The 26,268-nt window shown below is 36.3% G+C and overlaps 1 protein-coding gene across 1 annotated transcript in view; it reads right to left on the bottom strand.

Annotated features, from left to right (window-relative positions):
- The window catches only part of GMDS (GDP-mannose 4,6-dehydratase), a 536,248-nt gene that overhangs the window by 419,724 nt on the left and 90,256 nt on the right, over positions 1-26,268 (bottom strand). The gene's annotated exons all lie outside the window — the stretch shown is intronic.

A 26,268-nucleotide genomic window follows, 5' to 3' on the forward strand; every position in this document is an offset into this window, starting at 1 on the left:
AAGAGTTTGTAGAAGAGAAAAAAAAAAAAAAAAAAAAAAAAAAAAAAAGACAAGGACCAAGGAGTTAAGAGTACCACTATTCCAAGAATAATTCAAATAGCTGGCCATTGGATTTAGACCTGGGAGGAGTAGAAATGAAGCTCCGACATGATGATAACCTAGGAGAAAAAGGAATACTTGAAGGCACGGAAACTTTGATTAAACTCGAGAACAGTTATGAGAAGGAATAGTGCAGATGAGGCCAGGGCATCTCAGAATAAAGGCTTCCATGGACAAGTTAAGAGGGATACGTAGTTATCTGGCCAGAGATGCAAGTATTTGCACACCATGTCACCATCACCATGCCACCTTCTACTCACCCAGGGCATGCACAGCATTAGTGCCCCTGGACACATACGTCTTTCCATAGAGTTCTACATGGTCACTACCAATTCACAAGTACTGTCACTTGACCTAAAACTTGCCTTTAGTCCCTGCAGTAATTACTAAGATTTCCTCCCAACTTTTAATCTTGAGAATTTTCAGATCTGCATGAAACCTAATGAAATTGTACAGTAAACATTAATCTTTCACTTAGATTTACCAACTAAATATTTTACACGTTTGTTCTATCCCCCTCCATATTTTACACACACACTATTTTTGTTGCTGTTGGGTGGAGAACCACTTAAAAGTAAGGTGCTGACATAATGATACTTCACTCTTAATGACACTTCTTTGGCATGAAATTTGAAGGATTTTCTCCTATGTAATCTCAGTACCATTAGTATAGTCAATATTCAAGTTTCCTAACTGACCTTAAAGTGTTTTTATAAGTCTTTATTTTTTAATCCAATAGGCAGTCATAGTCTTTGCATCGCATATAGTTGTTAAATCAGTAAATTTTATACCCTTGTAAAAGGCAGTAGTGAATAGGAACTGACTGAAAGCCAGAAGAGGAGCCAGACAAATCAGAGCAATTTCATGAGTTCAGAAAAAGGTGGTTATGTTCCTAAATGATGGTGGTGGTAAGGAACATGTAAAAGCAAAACATGTTGAGCAAAGTCAACAGTTTCAGGGCAGAAGGAAAGACAGTCAAACTGACTAGAAGAATGGTAAATATTAGGTGTGTTGGTTGGGTGGAGAACAATGATACGTAATTTTAGGCATTCTGAGTTCTAGGGAATAATACTCGAATGGACATGTCCAGCAGGCAAACTGTGGTCTCATAACACTGGAATTTGATTAAATTACAAGTAATGATCCTTGTAGCTCTAAAGAGCTAGGACTCTATAATAGTATCCAAAAAGGAAGGCTTCATGGCTCTTTCAAGTATGAGACTGTAATTAACGTCTTCCTTTACATTCTGCACACTCAAACCTGCTTCTTTTTTTATTTTTTTAATGTTTATTTTTGAGAGACAGAGAGAGAGTGTGAGCAGGGGAGGCACAGAGAGAGAGAGGGAGACACAGAATCTGAAGCAGGCTCCAGGCTCTGAGCTGTCAGCACAAAGCTCGATGCGGGGCTCAAACTCACGAACCGTGAGATCGTGACCTGAGCCAAAGTCAGATGCTTAATCAACTGAGCCACCCAGGCGCCCCTCAAACCTGCTTCTTAATGACTTCCACAAGGGGAAAAAAATCTGTCTTTATAATATGAGTGTTTAAATATTTTCTTGCTTCTTCAACTAGACAGTATGTTCCTGCAAGGATATAAATGTTTATTTTTGAGAGCGAGGGAAAGAATGCACGTGCAGGCACACATGAGAGGAGGGGAGGGACAGAGAGAGAGGAAGACAGGATCTGAAGCAGGCTCTGGGCTGACAGCAGATAGCCCAATGTGGGGCTTGAACTCATGAACCACGAGATCGTGACCTGAGCCCTGCCCGGGTATAAAAAAGTGATCATCTTCTTTCCTCAGAGTGTCTTCTACCACAGTGCTGTTCATAAAATACAGTACACACTGTTCATACAATATTGGTTAATTTTTTTTTCAAAATGTAATCTAGGGGTACCTGGGTGGCTCAGTTCGTTAAGTGTCTGACTTTAGCTCAGGTTATGAGCTCATAGTTCGAGGGCTTGTGCCCTGCACTGGGCTCTGTGCTGAAAGCTCAGAGCCTGGAGCCTGTTTCAGATTCTGTGTCTGCCTTTTTCTCTCTGCCCCTCCTCTGCTTGTACTCTGTCTCTCTCTCAAAAATAAAATAAACATTAAAAAACCTTTTAATGTGGTCTATATCTAGGAAGACTGTTAACTGTCAAGTAGAATCTGCCAAGAAAGCCTTCCCAAAGATGAATTTGGGTCCAAACTTTTAACAATGTAAAGGAACTTAATTAGTAGAGAAGAGAAATGAGATATTCTTGTAGAGCGTTGAAGAATGAAAGAGGAAGTCACAGTAGATTTGGTATAACATTAACTGAAGGACCAAAAGGCAAAAAATAATAAGTCCCATTTTGACTTATGCTTATTCAGTTAATTATTAAATTTAGAATGTCTATCTATATTCTTGCAATGTGTTATTAGAGTCAAATATAGTATTTTGGAACTAAGAGAAACATAAGACATGCAAAAAATTCTTTAGTTTTGATAAAACCTAAAAAAACGTTACCAGTTGGCCAAACCACGAAAGTGATGCTCTGAAACAAATCATGAAGATAATCAAAAGAGTAATCCTTTAACCTCTGATACAGCAGACTCTGCTAAGATTAGAAAACCAGTCTCTCTCTCTCTCTCTCTCTCTGTCTCTCTCTGTCTCTCTGTCTCTCTCTCTCTCTCTCACACACACACACACACTCAGAGCTGCCAATTTCAGTGGCACATGTCATTGGTTACTAGCCCAGAAGAGATGCATGAGATGTTGAGCCCAAAGTTTCCAATGACTTAATCAAAAACTATTAGGATATTCTGATAATATTCCAAAAGTGGGAGGAAAGACCTAAATGTCAAATTGCTATAACTTTGAAGCCCTAAAATTAATTATTAGTCTGGCATTAAAACATTGAAAACCTCTGCATCATTCTCAGGTCATCACTCTGGAGACCCTTATATTTGTCAAGTTATCTGTCCCCTCTCTACAAAGATGCATGCCATCACCATCTAACTAGTGAGAATATCAGTAATCTCACACTCTTCACAGAGATTCAATTATTAATGAGATGGTTATGAAGATCATGCTACAAAACACAGAACTTTTCTCTACAATTTTCAAAAAAATTATAAAGACGTAACCAAGCCTAAGTAAATCTTCAGACAAATTCCCCTGAGCATACTAGATAATTCAGCAACTTAGAAACTAAAAGTAGTTACATTTCATGCATAATGAAATAGATGTGTTGCTGACAAGACGTCTTAACAAAATATTTATGTATTGACTCACATTTGAAATATGTTAGTAGTAGTCCCTATTTAAAAGAATTCTGTGTAAACGCCTCTGTAAAGGTTGTTATAAATTAGACATTCTCAAAGTGGGGTACCTATACCATGGAACTAAGCTTCTGTTTTGGTCCAGTGTTTTGAAACACATTTTTACTATTCCTGGAAGCACTTGCACATTTTTGTCAGATGTTGAGTGAGCAACAGGGTAAATAACATTTCAAAAGCATTTTCAGAGCAGTAAAACCTTAAGTTCCTTGCTAAAGGGGCTGGTCCAAAATAAATTAAATGCTGGTGTGACTAAGCCGAGTGTGGTAAATTCTGATTTGTAGTGTGAAAACCTCCAGTTAATAGATCTATTCAGTGACTCAACATGCACTTCGAAGTCATAAGTAGGGCAGCAGAGTATAAATACAAGACTTAAAAGCATCCTCTGGGTCTGTGTTCACATCTAAGAAGTTGGTAGTTGAAAGCAGGGTTTCTCAAAGACTTGCTGTCACACTCTGGTGTGCTGCATTAGTTTTGTGAAAAAGGTAGAGTTTAGGAAGATGTGCTTCACAGGAACCCAAAACTGACTAAGTCCATGGGAGCAACATTTGTGGGCGTACAGAAATACATTGGAAAAGAAGGTAAGAAACAACTCTTGTGCGTTTCACTGGAGGTACTGCTGGCACACTGGGCTCCCAAAGCGCCATCGAAACAGTTATGAGTCATACAATCGGACTTCGAGAAGGCCATACAGATCAATTAAATCTCAGTACTTCACCAGTGAGGAAACCAAGACCTTAATAACATAAAATATAAAAAGCTTTAAAAAAACAAAACAAGAAAACAATACTGTTCTTTTGCTTGCCCAAGGTTTCTCCGACAGTTTAAGGAGGTAACCTGACTTTATCTAGAGTAATGAACAGAGAAAACGTAATTATTTTAATTGGGGAAAAAAAAATCACTGAAGAGCCAGCCAATGGTTTGATTTAAAGAGATAGTTTACTGATTCATTCATTAAAACTGATATAAGGACAAGATGTGTTACCTTTTGATTTATTAACCGAAGTTTTGGGTTATTTATGTGTTTCCTTCTGTATGGAAAACTAATAGGTGGACAATATAATCACCTCAAAACTCTAACAAAGAGACACTTACAATGAACACACACATAAGGATTATTTAAGGTGTGTACCACAAAATGGCTTTTTTAGTCACCTGAATTTAGGTCCATTAAAAAAAACAGGCAGTGCAGAGTAGAGCAGCTGTCCCAACACAGGCAGAAATGGAGCTGAAAATATTCCCACGCCAGCTCCTGAATCCAGTCTATTTTATGCTCTTGCGTGGATTCAAGGAAACAGAACTACTATTTAAAAGTACATTTACAAAGAAGCCTTTAAAAAGCGTCAAAATAAATTACTTTGAAGTGTTTTTCACCAATACGCCTCCAGCTTTCCCTTCTTTTCCTATTTGCTGTTCCACAGAACCCAACTGTGACTATATTTAACTGACTTTACAAGCTGTGGGGAGATTGAGTACACAAAGCAGGTCCCAACTAGAGCTGTGTGCATTAACTAGGAACCAAGGATTTTTGGTTTGGGAGTTTTCTTTTTCCCTTTTTTTTTAAGTGTCTTGAAATTACCTTATATCCTGGAAACAAGAAAAAATACTTAGAAGAACCTCTTCTCAGCTTGCTATATAGACTGAGTGCTAAAATTAATTTTTTAGTAATAACAAAAAGATGCACAAGGCAAACACTGGCACAAAACACTATTCTTCATTAAAAGTTTGTATTTTATTATTTCTGCTAGAAAAATGCTCATTCCATCTAGTCCATACTACTTGGGAAGAGTAAATACTTCTCAAACGATTTTCTTTTAGAAACAGGTATATAAAGATTAACAGCATTAGGAACTACCTAGGATAACAACAAAATCAAAACTTCCCATGGAGGTGAAGTAAATTAATAATTTCACTGAGTTGGATCCCTCTGACTCTAAAGTCTACTTCCCCCAACAACACAAACGATCTCCACAGAATTCTAAAGATGGATTCCAGCATTCAGCTGGCTTTACCAATTATTCTGCTGTCCTATGGGAAAATCATTTACTGCTTTTGGCTTTAATTTTCTCATCTATAAAATCAGAACTTGAACTTTAAAATAATCTTTGAAATTATTTCCACCTATAAGAAGTTTCAGATCAGCAATTCATAATAATTGAAACTAAATCATATTCCAAAGACTGACTTTCTGCAAACTTGGTAGCAATTTGGCCATATATGGAGTTCTAATCACTCAGTAAGTTTACAAGTGGTATGGTTAGCTAATATTTCAAAGTGTGTCAATACTTCTTAATTACGTAATACTTAATACGTTATCTCCTTCCATTCCACAAAAATTATATAGACCACAGTTACAGTTCCAACTTCCAACTAGTTTGAATACTTAGCAATTTTGCATATCAATATAATTGAACTACCTTTACATTGGCAAATTTCCCTTAGAGATGCCTGAATTATTAGTGATATGATGTGCTGAGACAATATATTTTTATGGTTTTGTCTCTAAGGGGTATTTAGCTTAAGATATTTAATTTATTTTTACTGAAGAGAAGTATAACTTTCAAAAATAGTTCAGTCATGAAAATATGAATGAGTGCATTCTGAGAAAACAGAGTTTATAAAAATGAGCGGGATAACCATTTGATAGTTACATAATCTTGTGCAAGAAAGCTGCATTTCTTTGAGACTGTAAAATTGGGAGGATGAATTCTTATAATCAGTATATAAGAAAATTGTATAAAAGCTCTTATTGTAATCTCTTGTTCACAATAATCTTCAGTATTATTACCTGTATAATTAATAAGAATTACTAATAACAAAATACATAGAAAACCACTCATGATCTCTGAAAATGTCTGTAAAATATTAATCTAAAACTAGATTTTCCAAATTTCAATCTCTCATTCTTTAAGAGCTTTGACATTTATTTATGTACTGTTCTTTACTTTTTACTGTAAATCATTTTTCTGTGTCTCTTTTGTTTTCTTTTTCGTGTTTTTGTGCATTTTGCTGTCTTTAACCTCACTCTAAGCAAATGTCAACAATGGAAACACACATTAGATATGGGGTAAATAATTTTTTTCTAAGATAAATATGTAACTATTGATTTCAAATGTATTCCTTAAAACATTTCATGTTATCTTATGAACAGTTTTGAGAAATACGGATCTAAACTGTCATTTGCTAATCTATACTAAGTTTCCAAATTGAAGTTTACATATTCTGATAGGAACTCCACTATACTTAAGGGTCATACACAAGCTGACAGGTCAATGTCATAAACATACACAGTTCTGTAACACAAAAATATTAATGTTGTAAACAAATACTTAAATCCCTATTTTTATCTCTTTATAATTTGAACTTCTTTCTTTAAGAATGGTGTTTAAAAGTCCTTCTGTTAAAAAGAAAACTATATTAAAGACTACCTTCCTTAAAAGGTTATTTTAATCAAATTAAATCCAATCTAAGTACTCTATTGGTCAATTCGCTTCCTGCTACTAGTGAATACATTTAAATGAGAAAAAAGAAGATAAAAATTATCATTTTGCAGATTTAATTATATAACTAAAAAACAAGAGTCTATTAAGATACCTGGTTACAAAAATTTTGTTCATAACCAAGAGCTTTCCAACTCAAAAGTAATTATATGTAAGAAAATTTCGCTGAGGGAAAACATCCCATTTATATTAGCAACAAAATTTAAATACTTGAAATCAGGGTTAACAAACTATTAACAGAAATCAAATAAAAAAAACTTCAAGCTCTCCAAAGCTGTAAAACAACAGAAGGTATCTTACAATACTGAAAAACAGTCTTGGTTCTTAGATTAGAAGATTCAACATTATGGAGGCATACATTGTACCCTAATTAATCTTAAATTTAATTCAAGATCAGGTTATAAGGTTTTAGATAGAAGGTGACAAAATCATATGTTACAGTCAAATAAATATGCAAGAATAACCTAGAAATCCTGCAAAAGACTAGTCAGAGGGACGGAATCCTGTTAGTCCCGAACATTATGTATTATAAAAACATGATAAAGCAGAAAGACAGTAAATATACAACCAAAACCTAGATACAGTCCCAAGTAAATACAGAAATGTAGTGTAAGATAAAACTGATATATTTCAACCAACAAAGAAAAGATGGACTGTTAAATAAATGATGCTAGGAAATAGCATTTTGGAAAAATACTTACACAGCCCTATCTCATTCCTTATACCAAAATAAATTTCAGGCACAACAAATAAAAGTTAAAAATGAAGCCTTAAAAATACTAGAAAAAGTATGGGTAAATATATTTATAATCTTTGAGCAGGGAATATATTAAGCAGGACACAAACTAAAGATCATAAAGCAAAAGACTGGTAACTTGAGAGACTACAGATTTATAACTTGACTGATTAAAATTTTCTGTAGAACCAAAACTACCAAATAATTAAAAAACAAATGAGAAGATGGATAAGTAATTATCTTCAATAATACAAAAAGCTAATGTCGACATATACAAAGAACATATCTAGGAAGAAAAACAAATAGCCTAGTAGGAAAAAGACAGCTATGAACAGGCAATGCTTGACAACATATGTATAAATTGACAACAAATATATATACAGATACTGACCCCTACCCAAAATAAAATAAATATAAATCACAGTGAGACACCAACATCACACTTTTTACCTAGTTATATATATGTACATAATATATTTATATATACACAATATATGTATATATATGTACATAAATAAGAATGTTTATTCCAGCAAAGGTCAGAATTGCATGTAGAATAAAACACTTTTGCAAATTTTAAAAGAATATGTATTGACATGTACATAAAAATATTCCTGAAAAGATACAACAAAAACTGTACTCTGAGGGGAAGACAGAATGGTAGAGATAAAAGTGAAGAGAGAGACTTTCTATACAGTTTTATTTTTGCCTTGTCTATAAAACACTTTGGTATAAAAAGTATGAAAGTGTTTTTATTAAGGCTGCTTTTATGTTTTCATACATAAGTATTCTCTAACTACTCTTCCCAGTGACACATGCAATTCCACATCACAATCACAGTTATTGAAAACTTAAATGAAAATATTTGATATTTCAAGGTAGATTTTAGACACAAAAATGGAAAAAGCTATGAAGTATATTTAGTCTTTCTTTTTGAACAGTTGGCCCAGTCCATATTTTTCTGGACTTAAAAGAAAAATGGCTTATAAATACATACAATGATCCTTTTAGGAAAATCTTTACCTCTATTTCAGAAATTCTGTTCAATATCAAAATGGTACATTAAATAAATTTTCTTTGCAGTTCATATTGATGCTAGTAATTTTCATTAACTAATACACAAAAACAATGTGTCAAAACAGTCTTATACTCAGAATTAAATTAAGATACTGGGAAGTGGTTAGGATCTATAATTCTGATTTTGGCACATAAAATAGGAAAGAAAGTCAGTGACCACAAGTATGCACCAACTCTTTTTCCAACTCAAATTTAGTAAAAGATTTTTTCCACCTAAAACTTAGGCCACTCAACTTCCAGACATTCATTGTCTGGTGCCACCTAAAACTTATTCTCTTGACTAATTCTGAGTTTACAGCATCAGACTAATAATTATAACATATCAATAAATGTAGGGACTGAAATGCCATTATATGAAATATCAGAGTAAAAAGCAAAATTTTTCACACTATTTATCACTAAGAACCTGAACCTGAACTTTTGGCCAGACCCAATCCCATGTTGAATCTTATCTGGCTAAAGGCAAATTCAATAAAAGCCTCTTACCGAGGAGATGAAAAAAAAAATGTTTAGCTAGACCAAATCAGTCAACTTCAAAAGACTACTATAATAGGTTGAACCATATGAAATGTATTCAACAGTTTACCTACAGCTTTATACCTATTTCATATGGCTCAATCTAAAATTAAACCTTTTAAAGAGGCTGATTACCGTCACTGATTTCTTTAATAGCACTTCTTTATTTTTCAACTCATAATATATGTGACCTACTGTAGAAATAAGTTTTCCAAAACCAGAGGTGAGGCTCTTGCTTGTGGGATGCTTAACCTCAAAGTCTTTCCCCAATTTTGGCATGAGTTCATAAATGCTGACATATTAAAAAAATAAATAAATAAGTAAAATAAATAAATCAATAAAATAAAAAACTACCTTCTTTAATGGAGACTTTATAAGTCCAATATGATACAATGTAGATGATTCAAATCATAAGGATATTTGTTATTAACAATTAAAGGTTTACATATAACAAAGTTTATCTTTGCTATTTCCCACTAATTTTATATAACAGACAAAACACAAAAAGAAATGAGTAAGGAGAAAAAGGAGAATGATTTTTTTCTCCTAATGTGACAATTAATAATTAAATAAAAAATTGGGACAGTTTCCAAAAATTAAGCCGATTCACAGACTCACTTGAAAGGTAATTACCATTTGGGTGGATGTCTTTTGTGGCTAAACCTTGTGACCAAATGCTCAAATTTATTTTGGACCTGTCTCATAAATGGTTCCCCCATTTAAAAGGAAACATTTGACTTCCTTACCACCAATATGTGACAGCTTAACATTTCAACCTAATTGCATCTGACTGACGGGGAAAGATTAGTGTGTCCCAAGCAGCAGATAAAAAGAACATAATTGTTTTAAATTTTTCAAATTCAGGCACTATGTTCATAGGAGTTCCCTATTAATGGAGCATAAGGGGATACCGTATCTTTAAGAAAAATGAAGTGTGAGAAGAATAGCCATAATGCCAATTTCCTCTTTGGCAACAACTCCATCAAGTTGTTTTCTCTTTCTTGTAGGGAAGGGTAAGAATCAATATTTCTGCTAAAAGATGTTTTTAAATCAGGTTGTGAAGATTTTACAAATGTGAGTTGAAATTTATATATGAAACCAAACACAATGGCCATAATTTGACAGTTTTGAAAAGATATTTTAAACCAACCAACTTACAAAATCAAATTGAGCTATAAAGAAATAAATGAACCACAAAAGAAAATTAAAATTATTTTTGGCATCTATTAGAAGTGAGTAGTAGATTCTTTTCTTTTTAAGGATTCAAGGAAGATAGGATACATACAGGTTGTTGCCAAATGTTAAGAAGAATCTAAATAGATGGTATAGTGTTTTCTTCTTTAAATCTTTTCAGTTGATACCACTTTCTAAGCCAAAGCTTAGAAAATTAAATACATTATTCAGTACCTTAAAAACAGTTCCCCCATACTTGTAAGTTGTGCATCATAATTTCTAGGCAAAAGTATGAAGGATAAATACTAGAGGCAGAGAAATTTTCAGTCACTTAAAAAAATCTTCCTAAAGTAGGGGCGCCTGGGTGGCTTAGTCGGTTAAGCGTCCGACTTTCGCTTAGGTCATGATCTCGCGGTTGGTGGGTTCGAGCCCCGCGTCGGGCTCTGTGCTGACTGCCAGCTCAGAGCCTGGAGCCTGTTTCAGAGTCTGTGACTCCCTCTCTCTCTGACCCTCCCCTGCTCACGCTGTCTCTCTCTCTCTCTCTCTCTCTCTCTCTCTCCTAGAAATAAATAAAACATTAAAAAAAATCATTTAAAAAAAATCTTCCTAAAGTAATTAACATATATATATATACATACATATTCCTATTACCATAAACCTGAAGAAAAACTGCTCCTACTAAGAAAATAAAAATTCTGTTCTTTTTTTTTTTTTTTAAAGAAAACCTAATGAAAACTTTTAAATCCTGGGAGGGAAAGGATCATGCTTTGCAGTGTCATTTCACAGCATATACTCAATAAATAAATAAGTAAACTAATAAGAATTAGGCACACAATTAAATATTGACTTTCATGCTAAACCAAAAACTCTTTTTTGTTTGTTTTAAATATAGTCTTAAAACATGTCCTTGATACCTATTAAAGTAAGGATTTATACTTTAGGTTTTTTTAATGAAAAAATTTTTAATTTTATAATATGACCAACAAAGTAAATTACTTTCTTCTTATCCTAAAGTCAGGTGAGAAACAGAATATGACTCAAAACATCATTGCTATTAAGAGATAAACATGGGGGGGTAAACATTATTTCTGTCTCTGTACATGAGAGGTTTCTAATTTCTACTTTGAATATGCTTCTATTTTCTTTGCATACACAAAATATCAACCCTATAGTTTGTTAAATGTCCTATTAAAATGAGAAGATAGCAAAAAGCACCCAAGGTTTTAAATGAGAGAGCCAAATACCACAGCTTTGAGCATGCTGCTAACCTTATAGAAGAGAACAAAAAACTATAACCAAATTGTTACTATAAAGAAAAAGCATAATTCATTCAGATATTTTTTCTTTATGCACACAATGAAACTTTTATTTGTTTTTCAGAGGAATTTAACTTTTGTGGAAAGTGCAAAAATAAGTGATAAACCTACTAACAACTCCATTTATAATAGCAATACAGCACAGATTGTCTTTATAGATTCAATACATTCCAAAGGTAGAGCTTCTCAAACTTTACCATGCATCCAAAAGCTGTGACATCTTGTTAAAATGCAACGTCTGATTCCATCAGACTGGGGCAAGTCCAGAAACTGCATGTCTAACAGGCTCTCAGGGACACTGCTCATCTGTGAACTACATTCTGGGCATCAAGGTTCTAGAAAGACCTCCCTCAAGACAATTGCTCAAGTGATCAAGTGCATTCAAATTCCTTGTCTTCTTTTTGAATGTGAACATTATGATATAGTCATTTTTGTGGTGAAATGAGAGCTACCAGTTTCAGATTCATTTTAAGTGAGCTAGGAAATAAGCAAATAGTAAGAATTCTGTGTATGTCTCAACCCAATTGACCAAGACTGCTGATCTGTTGCTCTGAATTAAAAGAAAACACATCCTATGGAGAATATCAGCACATATATGTTGTTTCAACCAAAGATGCCAGTGCTCATCATGTCGTGTGAGTTAATATTTTCACTGCCAAAAGGCATTCTGCAGACAGAAAACAGACTTGCCAAAGAAATTAGGGCTTCAGTAATTAGCAAACCACAAGCCACTACACATCTTGCATCAGTTGGAGATGAATGGGAACACTTGCAAAAGTATTTTACCATTAGCCTGTTCTGTGAAAAAGAACCACAGTGGGGAGAAAAAAACAGGAATTTTTAAATTCCTTTATTACCCAATACAATTATGTGTTTCAGCCTAAACTAATGTTGGCACTGTTCAGCAGGATTCCTTCATTCCACAAGGGTAAAATGAGAAGCAGAACAAATAGACTGTCTATGTTAGCTTTTCCCAGTGTATCTAAGAGAGACATCTCTGTTTGGAAATAGGCATTAAAACCTGCCTGTCTGATACAGTTCTGATTCACTATTGTCTCTAAGATGGTAGCTGAAACAAAAACAAACCTCATCCCCCAAACCACATCAATCCCTCCCTCCTCTAGAAAGCACCATTCTTTCATGTTCAATTTCCAGAGCAGCCTTTTCATCACCTTGCTGGTTCCAAATTTTATTTTCCTTCATAGTACTAGTAGTGTTAAAACACACACACACACACACACACACACACACACACACCCCTTATGTGTATACATAATGGAAACACAGAAACCAAAAGGCTGTCTGATTCACATTTAAAGAACTCCTCTGGAAGGTAGTCAACTTAGAGTAATAAAGCACCTTGGTGAGAATAGAACACAAAAGTAAAGCATAAACATGTCCTATGATGTTTGTTTCTTTAAAAATGAAGGAACGTGAAACAAAATTTCTAACCAAACTCAAATATATAATACCTAGATGCCAAAATAAAATGGTATGTCCCACATAATAATGCTTCAGGGTACCTTCCAACCTTGGTAAGAATCACAGATCACAACTCGTCACTCCTTATTAAAAATCCCCATTGGATACCAGCTGACCATTTGAATTTTTTTTAATGTTTTATTTATTTCTAGGAGAGAGAGAGAGAGAGAGACAGCATGAGCAGGGGAGGGTCAGAGAGAGAGGGAGTCACAGACTCCGAAACAGGCTCCAGGCTCTGAGCTGGCAGTCAGCACAGAGCCCGACGCAGGGCTCGAACCCAAGAACCGCGAGATCATGACCTAAGCGAAAGCCGGACGCTTAACCGACTAAGCCATCCAGGCGCCCCACCAGCTGACCATTTGATTGCTACTAAGCTCACTTCTCTGACTTCCCTTCACTGCTGGGGGAAAAAGGCAGGGATGAGATTTTAGCAAATCCCTTCAAATTACTCCTCCTAGCCTTCACTCAAACCTGTACACCAAGATACGGTTAGTATGGCTTTTCCTTCCCCAACTGGCATAAATGGATGTTTCTTTCCCTCATGGTGTCCATCTTAATGGACTTCTATACCACCAGAAGTAGTCAGGTAGTCTCCCAAGTCCTTAGCTGTTTGTGAGAATTACAACTGTTTTATCAAGAATCTTCAAAGTTAACTCTGCAGGAAAAGAAACCGTCAAAAGTAAGAGTACGGGGCATGAAAACCAAAAATTATGTACTCTCCTGAGTATTGTATGTTAGTGATGAATCACTGAATTCTACTCCTGAAACCAATATTGCACTGTATATTGGCTAACTAAAATTTACACTTTTAAGTTTACTTATTTATTTTGTGTGTGTGTGTGTGTGTGTGAGAGAGAGAGAGAGAGAGAGAGAGTGTGTGTGTGTGTGTGTGTGTGTGTGTGTGTGTCCCCATCCGTCCCCGGGGACAGGCAGAGAAAGAGAGAAAACCCCAAGTAGCCTCTACACTGTCAGCACAGAAACTGACACAGGGCTGAAACTCAATGAACCCAGAGATCATGACTTAAACTGAAATCAAGAGCTAGTCCCTTAACTGATGAGCCACCCAGGTGACCCTAACTAAAATTTAAAATAATAAAAATAAAAAATAAAAAAATAAAAAATAAGCGCTTCAGGTAAGCAATAACAAACATAGGTAAGTTGGCCATATTTTTTTGGAATGGATTCAGTGTTCCCTCAATATTTTAGAACTTTACAAAATCTCTCCACCACCTGTTAAGTTAAACCAAGCCCAAATCTGGGGACATACACTAAATGTATGCCAAAAAGTAATTGAAAAAAATCTTTGTAAGTAATGTACACAAATATATTTGTGGGTTTTATGGTCACATTATATTAGCATCATGCATAGGAGTGTAAATGAACAAGGAAGCCAACAAGAATTATTTGATTACAAATATAATGCAATCTTTTCAAAGAAGTTAATAGGAAGTAATCATGATCTAGTTAAGCCTAAATATTAACATATTTTTAAAATAGATTTTAAAAGACAAATGTAAACTTCTCCAACAATAAAAAACAAGTAATACTATATTTTCCAAAAGATTTTTACAATGGTTTTTATTTTCATAATTTGAAACTTATGCCAAAACGCTGCAACTGAACTTTGAGAAGAGTGAATATGGACAGTGATTCTTCATCAGGAGAAAAAATGACAATAGCAGCTGACATTTATGGACAATGTCCAGTTACTATGTGAGCATATATGAAGCTCAACTTCTTTCACATAATCGTCCTTAAAAGGAGATGAATGAGTACTATCAATATCCCTTTTAATAGGTGAAAATCATGTCAGAGATAGAGAAATCAATCCAGGTCTGATGCTAATCTCCAACTTTATTATTTTACATATTTTTGAAACTAATTCTTTAAAGATAACCCAATTTACTAAACCAACACAGATTACAAAATTTCTAATAAATATCACTTCCCTAAATATATACTGTTAGTTATTCTTGCATCCTGAATAAACAAAGACTATACCTTATACCTTTTGAAACATTTTTAATAAACTTTGTCAAAACTGTTATGCCAAGATAATTTTAGGGTACAATTAATCTTTAATTCTATGTATATGTTAGTTTTACTTATGGACTGTAACAAGCTATATAAATAGTAATGAATGACTGACAAAAGGTGTTCACAGAACACATACTATATCTGCTATTCTAAACATTATGAGTTCTGGAACAAGATTTATGAATAAAACAAAGGTTGCAATAGTATCCTCAGGGAGCTTCAAAGTGTTTCTTTGAGGATTTTGTTTCCATTTGGGTGTACTTGAGGATTTGGAAATTCATTTTCAATGTCAACAAAGCTGTGTTATGAAGTGCTGACCCAGAGGCAACTAGAAAGACCCCAGTTCCCACCATGACCCTTGAGCACCAATTTTTCTCAGACAGAACAGGAACCCACCTCAGGCTAGTGAAAAGATGAAGGACCTCAATGAAGAAACCAAAGTACCCTTTTAAGCAGTTACTATTTCCCAAACTCTCCCAGAAACACAAAGAAGAGCTAAGGGTTTGGTTTCAAAGAACTTCCTGGCTATGACTCAGGCTGGGAAAAGTCAGAAGAAGACAAGCAAGTCACTAATGACAGGAGTCTCTGTCAATAAACTTAAAAGCAAGATTTGCAAGAGATAAGCTCTGATACAGCTAATTCATTCAGGAAAAACAGAGACCTGGCTCTGTGTGCTTGTTTTACACCACAACATATTCACCAAGAAAAATAATATTCTGCCAAGGAACATCTTAATGACACAGGAAATTGTCTATGCCTGGTAAGGTCACTGCCCTCAGAGGCAAAATCTCTGGAGACTAAGCCGGCCCCCAGAGCCACACCCAGGTAAATATTCTAGTGTCAATTTTTAAAAAATAAATAAAAGAAGCCCATCCTTTTCCTAATGATGGAAAGCACACCTGCCTAACAGTATGGGCACCTGGGATGTAGTCATGGTTCTGCCTGCAGCTATATGCCCTTGTAATCTTGAGTAAGTCACAGTGTATACAGGTATACAGGCCAGTTTTTGCACTGGTTAAAAGGAACTGATTAGACAAGTTTAGTGGTTCTCAAATTCTCCTCCCATGGAACACCAGTATTCCACAATTTAAGAGTGTGGTTTTTCTGTAGCTAAAACCAAATAATAGGCATCTGTTTGCAAAGTTCTTTCTCATGATTCTTTCTTATACCTCTGGGACTTGAAACTACTTGTTAGCTATGAGCAAGCAGAAATTGACTGCTAAGGGAAAAGAGTAAATTCTTCTGTGTGTTTTCTAGTCTCGTGTGTTCAGGGTTGGAATTTTAAACTTCATACTTAAAATAGTTATATTTATTGCTATTAAAATTATTCCTGGTACAAATGATAGAATTAAAGATATCAAATTTTCACACACACACACACACACACACACACACACACCTTCCTGGTGCTTTGCTAGTGAGCAGATTTGAGACTTGCTAGATTAGTAACATCTAAAAAGCGGCCCTGGGTTGAGAGGAGAGCACATACGTGATGTGAGGTGAAGTGATGCATATATGCTCCTCACTCACACTGCTTCTCACAGGCATGGAGTTTCCTCTTGATCTCTAGGTTCTGGGGCCACTGCAATGTCACTTCATTCCTGGCATCCTGTGTGCCTGCCACCTTTCTTTATCACTCTACATGCTCTACGATTTTATCTAGGAATAAAGAATTAGAGGAAAAGCAGCCCATCAATTTAGACAATTCTGTTAAAGTTCTCATAGCAATGTGGATGTGAAACTGTCATAAGCAGAGTATGGGCAAACTCTTATGATGCCCAATCAGACTGATACAGGCTAGGTTTAGAATACTAAATGCTGGTGACTATGTGGCCCAGATGACAATAGGAAACTGTCCTAACAATTAACAGGAACTAGAAAAATCACCAGAAGTGTATGAAATCATGTCATCTGCCTTGATTCTTAGGAAGAAAAAGAATCACAAGTATAAAGTCAGATTTCCAAACTTGATCAAGTAATATAGAATTCTCAAGCCCAAGAGAAGCAAACACTAAACAGCCTGTATCAGAGTTCTTCAGAGAAACAGAAGCAACTAGAGATGTGTGTGTCATGTGAGTGTATGCGTGTATGTGAAGACTTATTATAAAAAAAAACTGGCTCACATAATTACAGATGCTGAGAAGTTCCAAGATCCTCAGTCAGGGAGCTGATAACTTAGGAGAGCCAATGGCATAAGCCTGGAGGTTCAAGACTCAAGAATAGCTAATCTTTCAGTTATAGTTTGAAGTCAGGAATAGACAGGAATATATATATATATATATAGGAATATATATATATGAATATACACATATATATATTGGAATACATATATATATAGGAATACATATAGGATTTATATCTCCTAAATCCCCAAATAAATAACAATAAATACATAATTCAGTTTAACATGATACAACTGATCTTTGTATATCTGAAAGTGCATTAACCTCTTCCCCACAAAAGAGAAGGTAAAGTCCTTGAATTTGGTTTCTTCTCCTCTTTAATAACCCATTAAGTTAAAAACTATGAAATAAAATAAATAAGATTTAAATAAATACTATGATATAAAATGAATACATCTTGAGCTACATGATGAGGGAATAAGAGAGGGAAGAAAACAAAGATATTTGCTCTATAGTGTGTGTATGTGTGTGTCTGTATATACACATTGTGTGTGTGTGTGTGTGTGTGTACACACACAAGCACATGTATATGCCTAATAAAATAAAGACAAAATTACTCATAACAATTACAGCCCTTGTTTCTATAATGGTCATATCACTGTAGTTAGTTTTTATAACTACCTTCTATAACTACCTTGCCTTCAGCAAGCACCTCAACTGGTCATGGTTCTTCACCGGGGGGGTAAACTAAACCTTCATTCCTGAAGGTCCAGGCTATTTAAAGTCTTGCCTGGATTGGATTGTAGTTTTCCACTGACCTTAATGCAGGGCATATAATACTAAGAATCGCCCTGAGGGATCTCCTGTATTCAAGAGAAACTCTTCCTTGCTTCCATTGTGGAGCAATAGTACAATTTCCTCTTGGTAGTCAGGATCAATCACTCCAGCTAACACTGTAACACCTTTCTTTGCCTGCTGAATCAGAGGCATGAAGAACCTAAAGAGGCAGGTGGCAATCTTAACTTCCAGTTCAATGGGATCATTGTTGTGTCTCCTGGTAGAAACATTCTTCCTTCTGGAACTAAAACTTCTAGGCTGCAGAGCATAAGGTCATGGGAAGAGGAATTAAAAGTTTTGCTACTGGGTCACTAAGGGTAATTATAAGTGGTGCCACCCTATTTCCATCTCTTGATTTTGGATGTGTGAATCCTGGGTATGGGAAAAACAGCACTATATGGTGATTCAGAACATATACAGCTTTCTGGAGAACCTGGCTCCAGCCCCACAAGGTAGAACACCTGGCCCTGCAACTGAGTTTTCAAAAAGATCATGCCACTATTCTATCAAGCCAGCTGCTTCAAGATGTTGGGGAACATAATTAAATAAGTGAATTCCATTCGCCCAATGCTACACTTCATTTGCTGTGAAAAGATCCTTGATCACAAGCAATATTGTGTGGAATACCATGCTGGTAAAAAGGCATTCTGTAAGTCCATGGAGGGCAGGTTGGGAAGAAGCATTACATATAGGAAATGCAAATCTATATTTAGAGTGGCTATTCCTACTATAAGTCCAATGTAAATAGTCTCTTTTTTTCTTTCATAGTTTATTGTCAAGTTGGTTTCCATATAACACCCAGTGCTCATCCCAACAAGTGACCTCCTCCATGCCCATCACCCCCCTTCGTCCTCAATTTGTTCTCAGTATTCAAGAGTCTCTCATGGTTTGCCTCCCTCCCTCTCCCCAACTATTTTTCCCCTTTTCATCCCCCATGGTCCTCCATTAAGTTTCTCCTAATCCACCTATAAGTGAAAACATATGGTATCTGTCCTTCTCTGCCTGACTAGTTTTGCTCAGCATAACACCCTCAAGTTCCATCCACATTGCTACACATGGCCAGATTTCCTTCTTTCTCATTGCCATGTAGTATTCCATTGTATAGATAAACCACTTCTTCTTGATCCATTCGTCAGCTGATGATTTGGCTATTTCCATGATTTGACTATTGTTGGAAATGCTGCTATGAACATTGGGATGCACGTGTCCCTATGCATCAGACTCCTGTGTCCCTTGGGTAAATTCCTAACACTGCAATTGCTGAGTCATGGGGAGTTTTATTGTTAATTTTTTGAGAAACCTCCACGCTGTTTTCCAGAGGGGCTGCACCAGTGTACATTCCCACCAACAGTGTAGGAGGGTGCCTGTTTCTCCACATCCTCGCCAGCATCTATAGTCTCCTGATTTGTTCATTTTAGCCACTCTGATCAGCGTGAAGTGGTATCTCAGTGTGGTTTTCATCTGCATTTCCCTGATGATGAGTGACGCTGAGCATCGTTTCATGTGTCTGTTGGCCATGTGGATGTCCTCTTTGGAGAAGGGTCTGTTCATGTCTTCTGTCCATCTCTTCACTGGATTATTCGTTTTTTGGTTGTGGAGTTTGGCAAGTTCCTTATAGATTTTGGATACTAGCCCTTTATCTGATATGTCATTTGCAACTATCTTTTCTCATTCCGTCGGTTGCCTATTAGTATTATGGATTCTTTCCTTTGCCGTGCCTAAGCTTTTAATCTTGATGAGGTCCCAATAGTTCATTTTTGCTCTTGATTCCCTTGCCCTTTGGGGATGTGTCAAGTAGGAAATTTCTGTGGTTGAGGTCAAGGAGGTTGTTTCTGCTTTCTCCTCTAGGGTGGTAGCTGGTTGATGAACATTAAGGGGTGGTACCATATAAAGGGGATCAATGTTAGTCTTTGTTGCTGGCAAATTGGGCAGTCAGCAGTGCATATAGCCAGGTCAGCCTTGGTGAATACAAATACATGTTGCTAAGAACATGTACAACCCCATTGCTGCCACCATGGCCACTTTGTTCAGGAGCCCACTGGGTGATGACAGGGGTGGCTGGGAAAGAGGCTGACTGGTATATACAGAATGGGTCATCCTAACCACTTGATATTAAAATCTTTCTCTGGGACACACGGATGGCTCAGTTGGTTAAGCATCTGACTCTTGCTTTCAGCTCAGTTCATGATCTCACAGGTGCGAGATCAAGCTCTACAGCAGGCTCCACACTGAGCATGCAGCCTGCTTAAGATTCTCTCCCTCCCTCTCCCTATGCCCCTCTCCCACTTTCCCTTGCATTTGCATGTTTTCTTCCTCTCTCGCTCGCTCTCAAAAAATAAACTTTAAAAAATTAAAATCTTCCTCTGCTGAGGTCATCTTTTGGTGACCATTCACATGAGAAACAAATATTTTTGTGTTTCTTGCCCAATCAGAGAGATCAACTCACACATCTGTTCCTCAAATTTCCTTGTAACCGATTTTCCTATCATGTTCCTTCCAATTCCCTGACCACCCAGCCAAACCACTGGCCCAATGAATTAGTCATTGGCACATCTGGCCATTTCTCCTTCTAAGCAAAGTGAACAATCAAATGTACTGCTCAAAGTTCTGCCCACTGGGCTGATTTCCCTTTACCAATGTCTTTCAGGGATGTCCCAAAAAGGGGCTGTCATGCTGCAACTGTCCACTTCCAGGTGAACTTACAGAACTATCTATAAACCAGGCCCAAGTCCTCTCTTCCTCTACCATAGAGAACCCCTTACAAAATCATAGATGCAAGCTAGGAGAGAGAAGGCAGTGTAATGACAGTAGGAATATGGGCACTTGGGCTACTTCTTATAGCTCTTTTGTGCTCTCTGGATCTTCTCAAGTTGATCTTATATATGCCACTTTCATCTGATGATAGAATACTATTGTGTCCACCCAACTTTATAGCTTGGTGGATCAGATAATATCCAGTTCAGATTGCAAGGCTTATGGTTAAGTGTTCAGTCTCTACTAAGGTCTATTAGCAGACCAAAAAAGCTGTTTCTCATGTTCCTCAAGAGAATGGTAATTAGCAGTAGAAGATGGCAGGGCTTTGCTCCAAATCCTAAGGGCCTATGTTGCAACAGGTCTGCCTATACAGGTCTGCCAACGGCTCCAAGCAGCATCCCTATCTCTCACTGATACTTCAAGTGCCACTGGATCTGCTGAATCATATGGCCCAACTGGCAAAGCAGCTCGCATGAAAGCCTGGAAGTGCTGCAGAGCCTACTCTTCTTCCAGGCCCCCCTCAAAACTAGTAGTCAGTAAATGAGCCAGAGTAACACACCCAAATGAAGAATATGTTACCTACAAAATTCAGAGGTCCAACAGTTTGTAAGAGGAGTCAGATGCAACAACTATCCTTTACCTCAGAAGGAATATCTACATTAAAAAAATACTTTTAAAACGGGGGTGCCTGGGTGGCTCAGTCAGTTAAGCATATGACTCCTGATTTCGGCTCAGGTCATGATTCCACAGTTCATGGGTTCAAGCCCCACATCAGGCTCTGTGCTGATAGCTCAGAGCCTGGAGTTTGCTTGCTTCAGATTCTGTGTCTCCCTCTCACTGTGCCCTTCCCACCTATGCTGTGTGTGTCTCTATCTCTCTCATTCTCAAAAATAAACATTAAAAATATTTTTTTTTTAATAGAAGGAATATCTTGGCATGCCCCACCCCACTCCTGAAACTTCACTGAGTTAGAAGGCCTCTGAATTTTAGTTGGATTTATTTCCTATCCTCTAACAAGCAAATAACATACCAGGAAGTCTGAAGTAGTCCTATTTACTAGGTCCAATCAGCATAATAACATCAACATAATGGGCCAATATGATATCCTGTGGAAGGGAAAGGTGATCAAGATCCCTTCCAACTAAATTACAACATAGTTCTGGAGAGCTGATATATCCCTGAGGTAGGACAGTAAAGGTTTATTGCTGGCCTTTCCAAATGAAAGCAAAATAAAGAAAATGCATTTGCCAGACAAATAGCGGAAATACCAGGGGATGTGGTGTTTTTGCTCCAGCAATGAAACCACACACACTGTACAGTAGCTGCAACTGGAGTCACCATTTGGTTAAACTTACAATGATCCACCGTCCTTCTCCAAAAATCCATCTGTTTTCTATAAGGCCAAAGTGGTAAACTAAATGGGGATGTGACTGGAATCACTATCTCTGTATCTTTCAAGTTCTTGATAGTGGCACTAATCTACACAACCCCTCCAGGAATGCACTATTGTTTCTGGCTCACTATTTTCCTAGGTAAAAACAGTTCTAGTGGCTTCCACTTGGTTTTTCCCAACACAATAGCACCCCTTCCATATGTCAAAGAACTAATGTGGGGATTCTGCCAGCTGTTGAGTATGTCTACTCTAAGTATGCATTCTGATACTGGGGAAATAACCACAGGATAGGTTAAGGTATCTACTGGGTCCTATGAGATGGACCAAAGGTAAAAATCCATTGGTCATCTGACTTCCATAAGCCCCTACTTTGACTAAAGGACCCCCAATGACATTATGGATCTCCTGGAATCAGTTCAGAGTCTGAAGATCTGATTATTTCCCTTTCCCCAGTACACAGTTAACCTAAAAAAGGCCATAGGTCCCTTTGGGGAAGGCTGGGAGAAAAACTAACCGTATAAACTTTTGACAGTGTACGTGGGTCCTTCCTCAAGGGAACTTAGCCTCTCTTTCATTTGAGGAGCTCTGGGTCTGTAAACTGGTTCAAATCTAGTAACTGATTAAGGGAATGTGACTCTCTATTTTTATAATTCAGGTTAGATTTTTGTTCACTTTACCTAGAACATTTCTGCTTATACAGATCAAGTAAGAATTTAGTAGAGTTCCTATCTATTTCACTTCTAGGAGCACCACAATCAACTAGCCAATACCACAGCTCTCCTTTGACTCTACTGTCCATTATAGTAGTCTTGCCTACTTTGTCCTTGGTGGCTGAGTGCTGCCACTTGGCCCTGTTACCCCAAGATCCAATTACTCTTATTGCACTTAAGTACCACTAATCAGTAACCACAGTTCCCACTGTAATGTCTGGCCTACAAGTGAAGGGAGATCACAAAGCTCTTCAAGTTTCTGGGGCTTCCCTCAGAAATTTATTTCTCACAGTACTGGTGAAAGATATGCCTTTTTGGTCCTCCCAGGGTGAGTGAGTAGGTCTTAAATGAAATATCTATTCTAATATTCCAATCTCCCTAAAATTTTTAATCTCTTCCTCTACATTAAACAAGGGCCAATCTAGCATTTCTAATTCACTCAATGTGAGCCCCTTTTCTACCTATAGTTCAGCCAAACAAATGGTTAGAACAATCTGAGCTACAACATTAAAAGCAGACTTAAAATAAGTATGTTTTAAGAGATAAAGAAAGAAACCAGTTCATAATGCAAGAATAGGATGTCATGAAATAAAAACAGAGAGCTCTGAAGAAGAAACACAGAAATTCCAGAAATGAAAGTATACTGTCATTGAGGTTAAAAACTCAAAGACAGGTTGAACAGTAGATTTTACAAAGGTAAAAAATATATTAATAATAATTAGCAAACTGAAATAAGGCATCCACAATGATTCATATAGAGATAGAAAGACTAAAAATATGTAAGACAATTAAGAAACATGAATGATAGACTGGGCAACTCCGATAATACTCAATAGGCACATTGAGAAACATAAGTGAGAAGAGAGGGAAATGAGTAGTCAAATAAACACTGGCATAACAATATCCAGAACTGAAGATTAGACAGTCCTCAGACTGAAAATGTAATTCATGTATAAAGCAAAATAAATAAGAACAAGTCCATTCCTATACATACCTTACTGGAACTCCATAAAATAATACACAAATACTTAAGGAAAGAAAGTCCCAACTGTTCCCAGTAAAATAACAACAGTAAAAATAACAGCAACATTATTATTGTTTTAGCTCCCAATTTCTACGCTGTTACTCTGTGCCGGGCCCTCTACCGGAAAAAAAAAAAATTACTATTATAATTTTTTTAGTTTCAACCTTCAAATTAGCCTGTGAAATAACTCATGTTTTCATTTTACAGATGGAAGAAACACAATATTATAACTAAATATATATATACATAAGCTATATATAAATACATAAGCTATATATATATATATATATGTATATATAATCAATAAAATAGTAATTTTCTTACTGGTCTTTCCACCTATAGTCTCATTCCCTACTCTGATTCATTGTCCACCAGCATGTGATCTACCAGAATGACCTTTTAAAATTCAAAACCAACTGGGGCACTTGAGTGGCTTAGTCGGTTAAGCATCTGACTTCAGCTCAAGTCATGATCTCACAGTTCGTTAGTTCAAGACCCACACTAGGCTCTGTGCTGACAGCTCAGGGCCTGGAGCCTGCTTCAGATTCTGTGTTCCCCCCACCCCCTCTCTGCTCTTCCTCTGCTCATGCTCTGTCTCTCTCAAAAATGAATAAACATTTAAAAAAATTTTAATAAAAATAAAATTCAAAATCAATCAGAATCAACCCCTCTTCAAATTTACAGTCACCCTATACCAACAGAAAACTGTAATTCTATGGGAAGATATGTTAAGACCCTTACTATTCCACCTAATGTCTTCTCATTACCCCTCCTGCACCCCTCACATGTAATATGCTCTTTCATATCTTTACATGATCTTTCACCTACAATGCCTGCTCCCTGCTAGCCAGCCTGGAATAAGTAAGCCCAAAGCACTCCTCCTCTGAGAACTGGTAAATGTTAGCCAATGCTGATGCAGGAAGTAAGTCTATAGCATGATTATACTTCCCAGGCATCACTTCAGGCCTCTGCACTGAGCAGGTACAATTTTTCTAAGGTTCTTCTTCCATCTTTGTTTTTTCCACATTCTCCTCCTCTTTTCCTTCCTTCCTCAGACGGACAGATGAATTAGCAATATTGTTCTAATTCTTTCATTCCCCCTCCTCAGCTATCTGAGGTTCTGCAAACTATAGAGATGTGAGAGTACAAAAGTTTCTATTAACCATAACAGTACCTAAGACCAAAGTTTTCTTCATACCTGACAGCTTCATTTGTACCATTTCAGGTCCTAAGGATCCTGAGTAGAAGAAATTTGGAAAGAAGCAAAGGGTCACTACATGACTAATAAAATGTGAGCCTCAGAATATGGAGAACATTTTGCATAATCTGAATGTTTCATCTGCTGTCAGCTTTTAGACTGTGAAAATACAAAAAAAAAAAAAAATTCAATAACTAGCATATTGTATTTGTATGTGGTTGAGAGAGGATACTCTGTAGAAAAAGCCCTAACATACTTTCACTTCATGTACCACAAATTTAGCTTTCTACTACACCTTGTCTTTGCTGTGCTTTCTGAAACTGACTGTTATCAATTACATTCTCCAAATACTAGCCAGAACACATGAACAGCTTATTTTAAAATAGGGCAAAGTTCCTCTGGAAAACAGTGTGGAGGTTCCTAAGGAAACTAACAATAGAACTCCCCTATGACCCAGCAATAGCACTGCTAGGAATTTACCCAAGGGATACAGAAATGCTGATGCATAGGAGCACATGTACCCCAATGTTCATAGCAGCACTCTCCACNTAAAAAAAAGAACATTAAAAAAATAAAATAAAATGGGGCAAAGTTGATGCCAAATAAGAACTCTATTTCTAAATATAAATTTAATACAACCACTGTAGGCAAGATCAAAATTATAAAAGAAATTCTACTTTTGAATATTTAGAGGAAAAAAGTTCACTCTCGATTTTCATGAATTTCTAGATCCTTATGGTCAACAAAAAGACAAAAATAATAATTGAAATTTTAATTCTATATGAATACATTATATTGGCAAGACATAATGGGACTATAGGATATGAATACTTAAAGTTTTAAGTCATAGAGTATTTGAAAAAGATACTGAGATTCAGAGAGAATTTGCAGATTTCATTTTAGACTCTACAATCAACTTTCCAGGGGGGAAAAAAGTAAAACCATTCACTTTCTTAATATCTGAGACAACTTCAAACATACGTAGTGCTACAGTCA

Source organism: Crocuta crocuta, unplaced genomic scaffold, assembly GCF_008692635.1.
Source record: "Crocuta crocuta isolate KB4526 unplaced genomic scaffold, BGI_CrCroc_1.0 scaffold24, whole genome shotgun sequence".
NCBI classification, from domain to species: domain Eukaryota; kingdom Metazoa; phylum Chordata; class Mammalia; order Carnivora; family Hyaenidae; genus Crocuta; species Crocuta crocuta.